This window comes from Suncus etruscus (genome assembly GCF_024139225.1).
Source record: "Suncus etruscus isolate mSunEtr1 chromosome X unlocalized genomic scaffold, mSunEtr1.pri.cur SUPER_X_unloc_1, whole genome shotgun sequence".
In the NCBI taxonomy this organism is placed as follows: Eukaryota; Metazoa; Chordata; class Mammalia; order Eulipotyphla; family Soricidae; genus Suncus; species Suncus etruscus.
In genome coordinates, this window is record NW_026060304.1 from 1,421,939 (window position 1) to 1,439,063 (window position 17,125).

At 45.4% G+C, this 17,125-nt stretch overlaps 1 protein-coding gene and 1 pseudogene across 1 annotated transcript in view; one reads left to right on the forward strand and one right to left on the reverse strand.

Annotated features, from left to right (window-relative positions):
- The window catches only part of LOC126000521 (zinc finger protein 688-like), a 431,160-nt gene that overhangs the window by 395,275 nt on the left and 18,760 nt on the right, over positions 1–17,125 (reverse strand). The window lies entirely within an intron of this gene.
- On the forward strand, positions 2,953–3,072 carry LOC126000546 (uncharacterized; annotated as a pseudogene).

Consider the following 17,125-nt stretch of genomic DNA (forward strand, 5'->3'; position numbering starts at 1 on the left):
TTATTTAATTCAACATAATGGCGCTTGAACTGTGATTTGAATCCTGGACCCAAGGAAACAGCAATAATGGTGAGATTTCTGCTTTTCAGTTTCATTTTTGATCTTTTCGGGCGCACTGAGCCCAAAACCCTGGGCCACGTGCAACAATTTTCAAAGATGGCCGACACCCCATCTGGGGGCTCAAAGGCCATTGAAACAAGGGAGGTGGAAGCTTGCATCACCTCCAGCCCAGGCCCAGGCCCAGAACTGAAACTTTGTTACAAGAAACAAAAACCTCGGCCTCCTCAAAAATTGATTAAAAGTTTAAATTGGAAATGGAGGAGAAAAAAGACTCTATTTAAAGTGGACTGATTTTCTGAGAACAACCTTCAGCTTGAATTTGGATTTCAGCTTTGGAAATTTTGGACTGAACTTTTAGTTTAAATCACTTAGAACTCTGGACATCCAAAAGCGCCCTGTGAAGATGTGGGCCATAAGCTGCTTCCAAAATGCCCCATCCAAAAGCGCCCTGTGAAGATGTGGGCCATAAGCTGCTTCCAAAGTGCACCCGGAGGGAAGAAAAGGCAGCGGTGAAGCCCGTCCAGCAGCAAAGAAGCGGCGAAAAGCTCCTATTCAACCCAAAAGCGGCGGCTCGGCTCCACCATCCAGACCACAAAGGTGAAATGGCGCGAGCAAACCCGGCCTGCACAAAGTTTACAGAAGCCACGTGGTGAGATCAGCGTGGGACAAATTAATCATCTGGACTTACGATTTTAAGTGTAGGGACTAAGCGGGTAGTCATATATTTCACTCATAGTTGGTGATGGAATAAGTTTTAGTTAGTTGCTGGTTTAAAAAAAATAGGGAGGTAATACAGCTTAGCCCATTTAAGATCTGATTTCTAACCGCCTGCATCTTTGTCTTAATTAAGTCATTTTCTTTATAATTTAAATGTGTTTTGTTTTCCAGTTAATATTTTCTATTGCAAAATGTTTTACCGTGTGTATTTTAATGTACGTAGCCTGTTTTTAAAATGTATGTTATGCATTTATGCTGTAGTACTTGTGTGTAGGAAAGGTTAATAGGAACAGAAAGTTCCCCCAATATAGTTTAAAAGTATAGGAACATGAAAGTTCCAGAACAGTGCTTGGTAAAAAAGCATTAAGAAAATATTAAGTTACAGGTGTAGAGTATATTTTGCAAAAATGCTATGTTTTTCTAAAGGGCTGGTATATTAATTTTCACTCTATTACGTTGGTGCATGAAAATATTAACCCACCTTTGGCTAAAGGTGGAGTCAGAATTACAAAAGGGTCTTTATATTTCAGAAAAGGGGGAAATGTAGGTGTACCTATCTGAGACCCTGGTTTTAGGTGTAGCTACCTGAGACCCACCCATTTCTGGGAGGGGTCTTGGGAACCGGATATTAGGTGTTACCTTACCTGCAAGACCCCTCCCATTCTGGGGAGTGGTCTTGGAATAGGTAGATAAACCCTGAAGCCTTGGGATTAGGCTCTCTGTTCTGCTGCGCTCGCGGGTTTTAGGTTCTTTGCCTCTTTTGGTCTTTGACCAGGATGGAGGCCAAAGGAAGATGGCTGAATTATAAGATGCAGGGCTAAGAATAACTAGTGCTTGAAAGGTTATGAGTAGGCCACACACATGTGGTGAATAGGGCATGAATAAAGATGATGCTTCCTGATGTCTGCCTGTGAGTGAGTTCAATACCCGTCGCTTCCTTTAAATCCAGACCCGCTGGCTGGATGGGGTTGCGGAGCCACGTGGCCTGGGATGGCAGAGAGAAATCCATCGCCATCCACCGCCATCCAGCCCCATCATAATTTATTTAATTCAACAACAACTAACACATGAATATCAACTCATAGTAAAAGTTTTCTTGCTAATGCACAAAGGTAGAAATGTGTGTGGATTAAACTCCGATAATATAGACTCAGAAAATGCTGATAATTCCTGCTATCTGAGGAGTTGTTTTCCCTGATGCAAATAATCAGAAGAGACTATTCCGTGGTCGTGTCCCTTCTGGCTCTCAACACAGGGGTGAGCACTAATGAAGGAGGTCCTGATATGGAACACAGTATTCAACCTTTTCTTTTCTTTTTCTTTTTTTTGGGGGGGCCACACCCGGTGATGCTCAGGATTTACTAGTGTCTGTGTGCTCAGAAATTGCCCCTGGCTTGGGGGGACCATATGGGACACCGGGGGATTGAACCATGGTCTATCCAAGGGTAGTGCAGGCAAGGCAGACACCTTACCTCTAGCACCACCACGCCGGCCCCAGTATTCAACCTTTTCAACATAGCCCATAGTTGATTACTTGTGTGCTGTTCTTTGCCATGATTGGAAATGAATTAAAAACATTTTTGTTCATTTAGTTTTTCTTAAGGACAAAGGGTATAAAGACGACAAGGTTGCAATTAGGTAAGAATAGATCTATCTCTCCGGCCCTTAGAAATATCCAGATTATTTTTATTTGATTCTGAAATAGGCAGCATTAATGTTAGAATGAGAGGATTGTTCCAACAAGTTCCTCTCTCTATTTGCTTTTATTTTTTAAAATTAGAAACAATTTGTTTTCAGGTTACTGACTGGATATATTTTTATTAAATCTCTATGCTCTTCAAGAAGACTGAACTTGGTTTATAAATGTTGAGTGTTGTTTTAATCTCACTTCCAGGCCACCACAGTAAAGAGCAACCCTATTCTGTTGGTAGATCAAATGTGAATTCCCAATCATTGCTATCTCTAGAGATATTGTTGTGTACATCATCTCTATACACTGCATGTCTAAGCACAATGCTCTGTGTGGGCCTTGAAATCTGGAATGTAACCTCTAGTCTGGTCATAAAGGAAGGCACTTTCCACTATGTTCAGCATCTCAGCCCCCATTGGGGGAAATACAATGTCTCCATGAGATTTGGAGTCTCATGCCTTAATTCCAAGGGTTTGAGGAGAATCGGGCCATTTTTCTTTGTTTTTGGGTCACACCCGGCAGCGCTCATGGGCCCACAATATCCTATTTTGCAACTCAGGACTCATTGTTCTGAATGAGTTCTGGTACATATAACAGGGAACATAATAAAAAAATAAGAATTAGAACACATGGGTCCAGGAAGGGGGCGCTAGAGGTAAGGTGTCTGCCTTGCAAGCGCTAGCGTAAGATGGACCACAGTTCGATCCCCCGGCGTCCCATATGGTCCCCCCAAGCCAGGGGCAATTTCTGAGCGCATAGCCAGGAGTAACCCCTGCGTATCAAATGGGTGTGGCCCAAAAAACAAACAAAAAAAAAACTTAGAACACATAAAACTTGAGGAAAATTTATACAGGCAGCAAAAAACAAAACAAGGGCCGGGCGGTGGCGCTAGAGGTAAGGTGCCTGCCTTGCCAGCGCTAGCCTTGGATGAACCGCGGTTTGATCCCCCGGTGTCCCATATGGTCCCCCAAGCCAGGAGCGACTTCTGAGCGCATAGCCAGGAGTAACCCCTGAGCATCACTGGGTGTGGCCCAAAAACCAAAAAAAAAAAAAAAAAAACAAAACAAAACACACTCTTGAGAAAGGACATTATTGTTCTAGTCTGAAATGAAAATTGTAGAAAAAAAGCGAGACTTCTCTGTTTGAGCCTAGGAATCAATTTATTAACAATTTGACCTAAGTGACCTCAACTAGATTTTGATTCGTTTTATTTTGGGGTCACACCCGGCAGCTCTCAGGGGTCACTCCTGGCAGGCTCAGGGGACCCTAAGGGATGCCAGGATTCGAACCACTGTCCTTCTGCATGAAAGGCACATGCCTTACCTCCATGCTATCTCTCCGGCCCCTCAACTAGATATTTTATATTTTATAGAATCTATGTTTAGAATTGTGTGATTTCTATTTTTGTTTGTTCACATTCTTTGAGGATGTTTTCTCCATTGTCTGATTATTTGCTTTAAGGTTCATTCCCAATCTTTTTTTGTTGCATCTCATCTTCCAGCTCACTAATTCTGTCCTCAGTTTCTCTGTTAGAGAGACTTCCCAAGGAGGTTTTCATTTTATCTACTGTTTTTCAATCTTGTTTATTTCCATTTGAAGTTATTTTATTTATATATTCATACCCTCTTGATTCTTTATTATTTTGTTTTTGTTTTTGGGTCACACTCAGCAACGCTCAGGGATTACTCCTGGCTCTGTGCTCAGAAATCTCCCCAGCAGGTTCAGGGGAGTATATGGGATGCCAGGATTCGAACCACCATCTTTCTGCATGAAAGGCAAATGCCTTACCTCCATGCTATCTCTCTGGCCTCATCCTCTTGATTCTTATTTGTGATTCGTTCAGCTCAATCCATGCCTTCTTTGATTTCTATGAGGATCCCCATATTTCTTCTCTGAACTCCTTTTCTGAGAGACTAAATAGATAGCACATTTCAAGTCATCAGGGCTGCCATCTTTAATTTATTTTTTGTTTTTTTGGTCACACCTGGAATGCTCAGGGGCTACTCCTGGCTCTATGCTCAGAAATCACCCCTGGAAGGCTTGGGGGACCATATGGGATGCTGGGATTCGAACCACCATTCTTCTGCAATGCAAGGGAAACTCCCTACCGCTGTGCCATTTGTCCGGCCCCGCCATCTTCATTTTCTATGCATGGTGTTGTCCTGCATTGTTTCCTCATTTTCACGCTTGTAGTTTTCTATTGGTTGTACTGGAGTTCATTGACTAAAGATGAGCATGGCCACGAAGCAAAGCAGAGAGGCCAAGCTCCTCTGGCTCCACCATTCGTGGGCAATAGTCTTCCTCTGCTGAAGAGCACAAGCTTTTATTGCTGGAATGGATCTCAGCCACCAAATGCAGCTGAACAAGGAAGGAGCTGAACAAAGGCCATTTAAAATGTCTTCCGAATGCCTAAGCACACAGCAGGCATCAGGCTTTTCCTTTCATGTGAGGATACAACTTACCTCTGCTGACATGTACAACCTGTTATTGTTGGGGTGGTTCTCGGCTGCCAAATGGAGCTGAGCAGGTCAGGAGCTGTGCAATATGTTTAAAATGTCTCTCAAGAGGCTGGAGAGATAGCACGGAGGTAAGGAGTTTGCCTTGCAAGCAGAAGGACGGTGGTTTGAATCCCGGCATCCCATATGGTCCGTCGAGCCTGCCAGAAGCGATTTCTGAGCACATAGCCAGGAGTAGTACCTGAGCGCTGCCAGGTGTGACCCCAAAACAAAAAATAAATAAGTAAATTGTCTCTCAAGAGTCCAGAGAGATAGCATAGGCTAAGGAGTTAGCCTTGCAAGCAGAAGGATGGTGGTTCGAATCTCGACATCCCATATGGTCCTTCAAGCCTGCCAGGAGCGATTTCTTTTTTTCTTTTCTTTTCTTTTTTTCTTTGATTTTTGGTTTTTGGGTCACACCTGGCAGTGCTCAGGTGTTACTCCTGGCTGTATTCTCAGAAATCGCCCCTGGCAGGCACAGGGGACCAGATGAGATGCCAGGATTTGAACCACCGTCCTTCTTCATGAAAGGCAAATGCCTTACCTCCATGCTATCTCTCCAGCCCTGCCAGGAGCAATTTCTGAGCATAGAGCCAGGAGGAACCCCTGAGCACTGCCAGGTGTGACCAAAAACCAATAAAATAAAATGTCTCTTAAATTGCATGTTATGATTCTACAAGTAAAGAACTAGGGTCTGAAGGATACAGAATAAAAGCATTTTTTTTTGGGGGGGGACACCTGGTGATGCTCAGAGTTCTCCTGGGTATAAGCACAGAAATTGCTCCTGGCTTGAGGGACCATATGGAAGGCCAGGGATCGAACCGTGGTCTGTACTAGGCTAGCGCTTGCAAGGGACGACAACTTACCTCTAGCGCCACTGCTCGAGCCCCAGAATATTTTTTAGGTCCTGGAGAGATAGCACAGCGGAGTTTGCCTTGCAAGCAGCCGATCCAGGACCAAAGGTGGTTGGTTCTAATCCTGGTGTCCCATATGGTCCCCCGTGCCTGCCAGGAGCTATTTCTGCACAGCCAGCCAGGAGTAACCCCTGAGCAAAGCCGGGTGTGGCCCAAAAAAAAGAAAGAAAGAAAAATTTTTAAAGAAAAGTTAGATTTCTTTCACAGAATTGCCTACCCCTTCTCTGAAATGTGATCTTTCTCTTCCCTTTTGCTTTACATTTTGTTTTTAGGCCAGACCCAATTTACTCAGTTTCTGCCTTTGTACTCCTGTGGGACTTCTGGAACCTTATGTGTTTGGGGATCTAACCTAGGGCTGGCCCTGTGTGCAAGGAAAGATCTCTGACAGGTGTCCTTTCTCTCCAGTACCACTGCCTCATGTCTCTACCAATAATGATTTATGTCACATACATAACCTGTCTCAACTTGAAGCCCTTTATCTACTAGAGGATTTTCATAATAAATATACAGGATTTACATCCGAGGAGTTAAAAATTACTTAGGGGGCCAAATCTGGCGATGGTCAGGGTTGTGCTCAGGGATCACTCCTACCACGTTTTTTTTTTTTTTTTTTTGGTTTTTGGGCCACACTTGGCGGTGCTCAGGGGTTCCTCCTGGCTGTCTGCTCAGAAATAGCTCCTGGCAGGCATGGGGGGCCATATGGGATACCGGGATTTGAACCAACCACCTTTGGTCCTAATCGGCTGCTTGCAAGGCAAACACCACTGTGCTATCTCTCCGGGCCCTCCTAGCACTTTTGAGAGAATCATATGAGGAGCTGAGAGTCAAATCTAGGTTGGCTGTGTGCAAGGCGAGTATCTCTCTCGCAATAAGCAAAATATGTTTTAAGTAACTGATATTAGAAAAGTACATTAATGGGGCCGAAGAGACGGCATGAAGGTAGTGCGTTAGCCTTGCATGCAGAGGATGGTGGTTCGAATCCTGGCAACCCATATTGTCCCCCGAGCCTCCCAGGAGCGATTTTTGAATGGACAGCCAGGAGGAACTCCTGAGCACAACCGGGTGTGATTCCCCCCCCGAAAAAAAAAGAAAAGAAAAATACATTAACAGTTGTTGAACTGGAAAATATCGCCAAAAGTTGAATGCATGCTGTATATATTTTTGTATTTATGTGTGTGTGTGTGTGTGTGTGTGAGAGAGAGAGAGAGAGAGGCCCATTTTCAGTCCTTGACGTTTCATGGTCCCACCTGCTGCAGTAGAAGCCACTTCCAAACACAGCGTAAAGCTTGAGCAACAAGAAAATGTTTTGGGGCCAGACCTATTGTTGCCCAAGTTTTATGCCTGGCTGACTTTTGAGACCAAATTGGATCCGGGGTATCGAACCTGCATCAGATATGTACAAGAAAAGTGACCTATCTGCTGTGTTATCACTGCAGCCAAGCAAGTGGATATTGGCCTGATGAAAAGCAAAACAAAATAACACTGAATAAGATTAGTCTTGGGGCCAGAGCAGTGGTGAAATAGTAGGGCATTCGCCTTGCATGCGGTTGACCTAGGATGGACCTCGGTTTGATCCCCCTGAGTGCATAGCCAGGAGTGAGCTCTGAGCATCACTGGGTGTGGACCAAAAACAACAACAAAATAAAAGGTTAATCTTAAGGCATATATTTATCAACACTACATAGTATTTCTTTTTGGTTTTTGGGTCACACCCGGAAGTTCCCAGGGGTTTCTCCTGGCTCCAGGATCAGAAATTGCTCCTGGCAGGCATGGGGAACTATATGGGGCAACAGGATTCGAACCGATGACCTCCTTCATGAAAGGCAAACGCCTTACCTCCATGCTATCTCTCCGGCCCCAACACTACATAGTATTTCTGATTATGGAATTAAACACTTTAAGTCCTAAACAAGTAAAACAGGAGACATGAGATAGATGAGGTAAGATACGGGATCCAATGTGAATCCAGGGCACCATATATGGTTGTTTTCCTGAGATATACCAGGAGTTAAAATTTAGCACAGACCAATGAATAACTCCTGAGCACCACGAGCTGTGGCCTCACTCTCCCAAATACCAGCTATTTTTTTTGTTTTGTTTTTGTATTTTGAATCACAACTGGTGGCACTCAGGGGTTATTCCTGGCTCTGCTCAGAAATTGCTCCTGATAAGCTCAGGGGAGCATATGGGATCCTGGGAATCGAACCATTATCCATCCTGGTTCGATTGTGTGCAAGGCAAATGCCCTAGTGTAGAATAACAGACTTGGATTTTGGTGAAATACATGTAGAGGCCTTTCTCCTCCAGCACAGACCACGCACTTGCAAATCTTTCCAGCCGTCAGGTCTACAGGTTCAGGAGAGCGGCGGGGAAAAGACTCACAGGTGTTCAGGTTTCAGGAGACATCAGCTTTCTTCAGGCCCTGTGGCCTATTATACCCTTTCAAGCCAGATCCATTCTCAGCCCTGCATTCAACCTGGTCTCTCCTGCCAGCAGCCCTGCCTCTCTCCTGCTGAATCCTCACTCCATTCTCCGAAATCCTCTTCCTGCCCCTGAGATAATCCTCTTGATACCTCCATAAGACCCCTCCTGGAAATTGGCAAGTCTTACTATCAGGTAAAGTTACATAGAAAGATGGGGATTGGGCTCGGAGAGATAGCACAGTGGCATTTGCCTTGCAAACAGCCGATCCAGGACCAAAGGTGGTTGGATCGAATCCCGGTGTCCCATAGGGTCCCCCGTGCCTGCCAGGAGCTATTTCTGAGCAGACAGCCAGGAGTAACCCCTGAGCACCGCCGGGTATGGCCCAAAAACAAAAACAAACAAAAAAAGAATAAAAGAAAGATGGGGATGGAGTGACAGCTACCTCTTCTATCTCTCCTACCCAGAAGGTATGCACTTTCTTAGCTTCATTCATTACACGATGTCTTCTGGGGCTATCATTATTCTTAGCTGTGTTCAAGCACACAAAACTTTGATTTTGGTTTTTGGGTTACACCCGGCAGCTCTCAGTTCTATGTTCAGAAATCGCTCCTGGCAGGCTCGGGGGACCATAGGAGATGCCGGGATTCGACCACCATCCTTCTGCATGCAAGGCAAACATCCTACCTTCATGTCAAGCGCACAAATTAAGGTTTTGATTGCAAAAAAAATCACTGCAGTACGCACACAGGCTTACCAGAGGCCATTTCCTGGTCAAAGTACTAAGGTATCTCATTAGTAGATATTGCTTTATATGCATATCCTGCCCTCTGGTGGTGCTCACACACTGAGCCACAGTGTATTTGTAGTTATGGGTCTTAAAAACAAAAGGCTCGGAGCCAGAGAGATAATATAAAGGTACAGCGTTTGCCTTGCATGCAGAAGGACGGTGGTTGGAATCCCGGCATCCCATGTGGTCCCTGAGCCTTCCAGGAGCAATTTCTTTTCTTTTCCTTTTTTTTTAGTGTTTGGGCCACACCAGGCATTGCTCGGGGTGATTCCTGGCTGTCTGCTCAGAAATAGCTCCTGGCAGGCACGGGGACCATATGGGACACTGGGATACGAACCAACCACCTTAGGTCCTGGATTGGCTGCTTGCAAGGCAAACGCCGCTGTGCTATCTCTCCAGACCCCCAGGAGCGATTTCTAAGCATAGATGCAAGAGTAACCCCTGAGCGCTGCTGGGTGTGATCCCAAAACCAAAAACAAAACAACAAGGTTCGGTTCCAAGGAGATAGCATGGAAGTAAGGCATTTCCCCTGTATGCAGAAGAAAAGTGGTTCGAATCCCTGCATCCGATATGGTCCCCCGAGCCTTCCAGGAGCGATCTCTAAACATAAAGCCAGGAGTAACCCCTGAGTGCTGCCAGGTGTGACCCCAAAAAAAACAAAAAAAGATGGGGGATTTTAAAACATTTTAAACTCATGCCAGAGTATTAATATGTCAATCCTGGACATGATTCCTGGCACTCGATATTACTGCCAGGAGTAATTCCTGAGTACAGAGCTGGAGAAACCCCTGGTCTCTCCCGGGAGAGGCAGCCAAACACACCTCCACAAATCAAAATATAAAAACAAGAGAATTGGAGATCGCAAAAGCCCAGTTTTGATCCCTGAAATGCCTTATGATCCCAGGAGTGATCCTTGGGTGCAGAACCAAAAATGTGATGAATATTTCCTAGTATGAACTCAAAATAAAAACAAAAAAGCAAACAATACCAAGACTGACAGGATCGTGACTTATGAAATCGGAACTATAGGGATAAATCTATGGCCATCAACTTTCAAGGCAGGTAATGGAAAATCTCTCTGCTGTTCCTCCAGGCTTCTAAATGTTTTCAAAGATTTTAGGTACCAAAACTAGCGATGCTCAGTGGACCAAGGGACCACTCCTAGCAATGTTGGATGAGAAGCATGAAATGCCAGAGATTTATTTAGGACCTCGCACTGCAATGTGCTCTCCATGATCAATCTATTCTATCTTTTTTGGGTTTTTTGTTTGTTTGTTTTATTTTAGGGTCACACCTGGCAATGCTCAGGGGTTACTCCTGGCTCTACGCTCAGAAATCACTCCTGGCAGGCACGAGGGACCATATGGGATGCGGGGATTCCAACCACCGTCCTTCTGCATACAAGGAAAACGCCCTAACTCCATGCTATTTCTTTGAGTTCTTTGAACATCTTCCATATTGCGACTCTAAACTCCTCATCTGAAAGTCTGACTAGCTGGTTGGTCATGTTCAAGTCATCAGAGATGCCATCATCATTCTCTATGTCTGGAACTGGCCTGCGTTGTTTCCCCATTGTCACACTTGTATTGTGGGCTTTTCTACGTGTTGTGGTTGTATTCATTGGCTAAATGATGTGCTCAGCCGGGAAGCGAAGCGAGAGCGGCCGTACTCCTCTGGCTTCACTGTCTCTGGGCTTGTAAACTCACCTGCAGGGAAGGCTTCAGGGAAGGCGAGCTGTCCTCAGATGAGCCACACAGAGGATAAAATCAGGCCGAAAATGGAGCACAGCACAGAAGATAGGCAGATAGGGGTGCTGGCATCCAGCACAGTTCTTAGGGTGATTATTTTTATTCTTGTTTCATTGGCGTTCTTTCCTTAGAGTGTACGGCAGCCGTGCTCTGCTGAAGCCTCTTTTTGGCCCACTCCCAAGAGGTTCAGGCAACAGGACAGGAGACAGACACACACACACAGGGAGAACTCACAACTTCTCACAGTCGGCCCCACTGGGCAGGCGTAGTTTCGTAGATTTTCCCAGCCTGACGTCACCAACAGGGGACCTGACTTCTGCAAAGTACTGCTTATAGCCGGTTTTCACTTTATGAAGCAGTTCCTTGGTGTGCCCGCGCTTGAATGAGCCTCTGGGAGAGCGAGTTTTCTGGAGCCTCTTTTCGGCCCACTCCCAAGAGGTTCAGGCGACAGGACAGGAGACAGACACACACAGGCAGCACTCACAATTTCTCACTGTCAGGCCGCTATTTCTTTTTTCTTTTTTTTTTTTTTTGGTCTTTGGGCCACACCCTTTTGACGCTCAGGGGTTACTCCTGGCTATGCACTCAGAAATCGCCCCTGGCTTGGGGGGACCATATGGGATGCTGGGGTATCGAACCGCTGTCCGTCCTACACTAGCGCTTGCAAGGCAGACACCCTACCTCTAGCGCCACCTTCCCGGCCCCAACTCCATGCTATTTCTCCGGCCCGAATCATTTATGCTATCTTGTGGTAGAGTCTTTGAGTAGTATCTCTCCTTGAAGACAACTTCTACAAGTTTCTTCAGACACAGGACACACAGGGATTGAGTCCTTCCTCAGACACTGCTGAGATGTGGCTTTGAAGACAAATGGAGCCAATTTCAGAAACCTTGACTCATCTCTGCTTTAAGCTCACCCCAAAACAGCGGTGTACAGCTTTGTTCTTGACTCTTGGTCACCTCCGCCTGGCAGCTACGGTTCCTAGAAAGCTGGCGATGCCCTTTCCAAGGTAGGAGGGATCACTCTGTTTTCTATGGCATTTGCTATGACCAAATGACTGAATTAATTGGAACGGGAGGAACTTGGGTGTGCCCTCTTATGTCAAATCCTGCTTAATATCTTCCAAGAATCTAGTCCTGTCCCACTGGAAATAAGTTTTTGGCGGAGGTGCTGGGATCAGCATTGGGAGTGGATGGCTAGAACTGACCTGGAGATAGGACTCGGTTCTTCATTAAGTTGTCTCTGCTAAGCTTCATTCAGAAGCAGGATGAGGATCAAGCCGCTAAGCAGGAGTGGGAGGGAGGCGGTGGTCATAACATGGATAGGTAATCTGAAGCCAAAATACATTTTATGGGGGGCAGGAGAGAGATCATGGAGGTAGGGCATTTGTCTTGCATGCAGAGGACAGAGGTTCGAATCCCAGCATCCCATAGGGTCCCCCGAGCCTGCCAGGAGCAATTTCTGAGTAAGAGCCAGGAGTATCCTCTGAGCGCTGCAGGGTGTGACCCCAAAACAAAACACCAAACAAAAAAATTACATTTTATGACTCAGCTTCCGAGTCACACATTTTTGTTTTGTTTTCGTTTGTTTGTTTTTTTAGGGTCACACCTGGCAGTGCTCAGGGATTACTCCTGGCTCTATGCTCAGAAATCGTTCTTGGCAGGTTCAGGGGACCACATGGGATGCCGGGATTTGAACCACCAACATTCTGCATGCAAGGCAAACACTTTACCTCCATGCTATCTCTCCGGCCCCCGAGTCACACTTTTCCTAGAGACTGTTGTTGCAGAAATGGCTTTGTGTATACCCTCAATACTGTGGCCACATTAGCAAGGTGGGTTATTGCTGATGTCGAGGAAAGGGAGGGTCCTCTGCTCTCCTTCAGACCTCTGACCGAACCTCGCAAACATGACCTGAAAACAAGGGGCTTCTCCCATTGTGTTTCCTCTGTAGTTTTATGAGATGTGACCTTACACTGAAGCCTTGCCCACACTTCCTGCGACATAGGGCACACAATATACACAAAATATCCTCGTGTGTATCCTCTGATGCCTGATGAGAACTAAACTCGCACTGAAGCCTCGTCCACAATTCCCCAGACACAGGGCTTCTTCCCTTGGTGTGTCCTCTGGTGTGTGACATAAATGGTGCAATTGAAGTCTTGCCTACACTGTCCACAAACATGGGGCTTCTCTCATGTGTTGGACGAGTTGATATTTCACCGAAGCCTTGCCCACTCTCCGCACACATGGGGTTTCTCCCGTTTCCACTTGCGTATGATAAAACCGCCTCTAACTGAAGCTTTGTAATTTTGACTTCAAACTGGAGCCTCAACCACAGTCCCTGCAAGTCTGTGGTTTATCGCCTCTGTGTCTTCAAGTCACAGACGGATTAGCCCAGACACTAAGGAATCTTCTGCGGTTTCATTTTTTTTTTGGTTTTTTGGTTTTTGGGTCAAACCCGGCGGTGCTCAGGGGTTCCTCCTGGCTGTCTGCTCAGAAATAGCTCCTGGCAGGCACGGGGGACCTATGGGACACTAGGATTCGAACCAACCACCTGTGGTCCTGGATCGGCTGCTTGCAAGGCAAACGCCACTGTGCTATCTCTCCAGACCCTTCTGGGGTTTATTGAAAGGTGGGTACAGTGGCTGTGGGAGCTAGAGGTCATAATCTCAAATTGGGGCAGAGCTCTGTTCCATTTATTCAATGGAAAGGTGGAATATTTACTCTGGATATTTTTTTATGGGTCACACCCGGCAGCACTCAGGGGTTACTCCTGGCTCCATGCTCAAAAATCAGTCCTGGCAGGCTCCGTGGACCAAATGGGATGCTGGGATTCAAACCACCGTCCTTCTGCATCTAAGGCAAACACCTTACCACTGTGCTATCTCTCCAGCCCCTACCCTGGATTTCTTGACAAGTCATAATTTTCTTTTTCTTTATTTTTAAACATAGAACCATGTCATCAGCACTCACTGAGAACTTGACTTCTTTCTTTCCTTTTTAATTTTATTTATTTATTTATTTGGATTTTGGGTCACATCTGGCAGCACTCAGGGGTTACTCCTAGGTCTATGCTCAGAAATCGCTCTTGGCAGGCTTGGGGGACCCTATGGGATGCTGGAATTTGAAACACTGTCCTTCTGCATGCAAGGCAAATGCCCTACCTCCATACTATCTCTCTAGCCCCGACAAGTCGTAATTTTGAGACAATACTAATTTACCAAAAAAGGCAAAGGGGCATATATTGTTCGGACATAATTCTGATGCAGGGTAGTTTTATTCTTTTTTTTTTTTTCGATGTTTGGTTTTTGGGTCACACCCGGCAGTGCTCAGGGGTTACTCCTGGCTCTACTCTCAGAAATTGCTCCTGACAGGTTTAGGGGACCATATGAGATGCTGGGATATAAACCACCCTCCTTTAGCATGCAAGGCAAATGCCATACCTCCATGCCATCTCTCCGACCTACATTGAGAACTTGTTAACCCTTGATATGAATGCACGAAGGCTAACAGCAAAGTTAGATTTCAGAATAATTGTTCTGTAAGACTAAATAGAAAATACTTAAATCTATGCAAATGTCCCTAATAAGCTGTTTATATATCTGAATATTCTTTAAAATGTCAGCTGAGGGGCCGGAGAGATAGCATGGATGTAAAGCATTTGCCTTGCACGCAGAAGGACGGTGGTTCGAATCCTGGCATCCCCATATGGTCCCCCGAGCCTGCCAGGAGCAATTTCTGAGCAAAGAGCCAGGAGTACACCCTGAGCTGCCAGGTGTGAACCCCCCCCCAAAAAAAAAAAAACCAAAAAGAAATGTCAGCTAAAGTCATGTCTCCGTTTTTATGCTATATACCCTTTTATCCTAAATGTCTCATGGATAGACAATCAAGGCTTTTCAGGGTCCAAATGCCTGAGTACAAGCTTTCTTCTTTACATGTGCTATTTTCCAAATGCCCTCTGTGAATACAGGCAGCTTTGAATAAAACCTGCTTTGGGTCCTATATGGAATGCTGGGGATCTAATCAAGGTCCATCCTAGATCAGCGATGTGAAAGGAAAATGTCCTGTGGCTTTGGTTTTAACATGCATGCTTTTTACATCTCTCTTCCCCGCCACACACCCCACTCGTTAACAGCTCTGTTCCCTTGTTAGCTTAAATGGTGATTTCTAAGAATCCTATGTACAACTAAAGTGTGAGATTTTGCTGCACAAAAGATGTATATGATGAGTGATTAACTATAAGAAATATGGTATCAACTCAAGTGGAAACTTCATGCCCCAAATGTAGGGCATTGGACCACAGGGCCAAACAAACGTTGATGCAGGCAATAACGCACACATACTTATGGGTGTAACACAAGATGAGGAACTCCCACATATAATACAGCTTCTAAGTAAAAGGTAAGTCATGGAGAATGCCTGAGTTATTGCAACGCAAAACACAAATATACAAAAGGTTTTATTTACCAGGAGATATATTTCATTCAAATAAATCCTCTTAAACCTAAGAATTCTGCCTAAGACTAGGAATCAATTTATTAAGACTGTAACATGCTGATCAAAAATATTTAATCAGGGACAGATTTTTTGGTGTGTTGAGATATGACCTCTGACTGAAGCCTTGCCCACATCCCCTACAAACATGGGATTTTCCCCTGAATGTGTCCTCTGGTGTCTGACGAGATTTGACCTATGATTGAAGCCTCGCCCACACTACCCACAAACATGGGGCTTCTTCCCTGTGTGTATCCTTTGGTGTCTGATGAGATGTGACCTACGACTGAAGCCTCGCCCACATTCTCTACAAACATGGGGCTTCTCTCCTGTGTGTATCCTTTGGTGTCTGATGAGACTTGACCTGTGACTGAAGCCTCGCCCACATTCCATACAAACATAGGGCTTCTCCCCTGAATGTGTCTTCTGGTGTTTGATAAGAATTAACCTATCTCTGAAGCCTAGCCCGCACTCCCCACAAACATGGGGCTTCTCTCCTGTGTGTATCCTTTGGTGTCTGATGAGATGTGACCTACGACTGAAGCCTCGCCCACATTCTCTACAAACATGGGGCTTCTCTCCTGTATGTGTCCTCTGGTGTCTGACGAGCTTTGACCTCTGACTGAAGCCTCGCCCACACTCCCCACAAACATGGGGCTTCTCTCCTGTGTGTATCCTTTGGTGTGTGATGAGACTTGACCTGTGACTGAAGCCTCGCCCACATTCCATACAAACATAGGGCTTCTCCCCTGAATGTGTCTTCTGGTGTTTGATAAGAATTGACCTATCTCTGAAGCCTAGCCCACACTCCCCACAAATATGGGGCTTCTCTCCTGTGTGTATCCTTTGGTGTGTGATGAGACTTGACCTGTGACTGAAGCCTCGCCCACATTCCCTACCAACATGGGGCATCTCTCCTGTATGTGTCCTCTGGTGTTTGATGAGATTTGACTTCTGACTAAAACCTTGCCCACATTCCCTACAAACATGGGGCTTCTCTCCTGTATGTGTCCTTTGGTGTATGATGAGATGTGACCTCTGATTGAATCCTCGCCCACATTCCCCACAAACATGGGGCTTCTCTCCTGTGTGTATCCTTTGGTGTGTGATGAGACTTGACCTGTGACTGAAGCCTCGCCCACATTCCCTACAAACATGGGGCTTCTCTCCTGTATGTGTGCTCTGGTGTTTGATGAGATTTGACTTCTGACTAAAACCTCGCCCACATTCCCTACAAACATGGGGCTTCTCTCTTGTATGTGTCCTCTGGTGTGTTTTGAGATTTGACTTCTGACTAAAACCTCGCCCACACTCCCCACAAACATGGGGCTTCTCTCCTGTGTGTATTCTTTGGTGTATGATGAGACTTGACCTACGACTGAAGCCTTGCCCACATTCCCTACAAACATGGTGCTTCTCTCCACTGTGTGTCTTCTGCTGTGTGAAAAGTTTTGACTTTTGACTAAAGCCTTGCCCACACTCCCTCAAATCATGAGGCTTCTCTTCTGTGTGTGTCTTCTGGTGTATCACATTTGATACAAGAGTGAAATCTTTTCTAGGCCTCACATTCTTATCTCTTAAAAATCTTTTTATTCCTAATCCTTGACCTACCTTACCTGTGTCCTCTGTATTTAATATATGCCAGGTGTTATTTTTTTCCTCATTTGAAATCTCATGTTCAACAGAGCTCCCTATTTGACTGTAACATAATCTAGATAACGCTGTTGAAATTTTTTTATCTAAAGGTATGGAGCATTCTTCGTGCTTTTGACTTTCAAGTATATCATTTCTAGT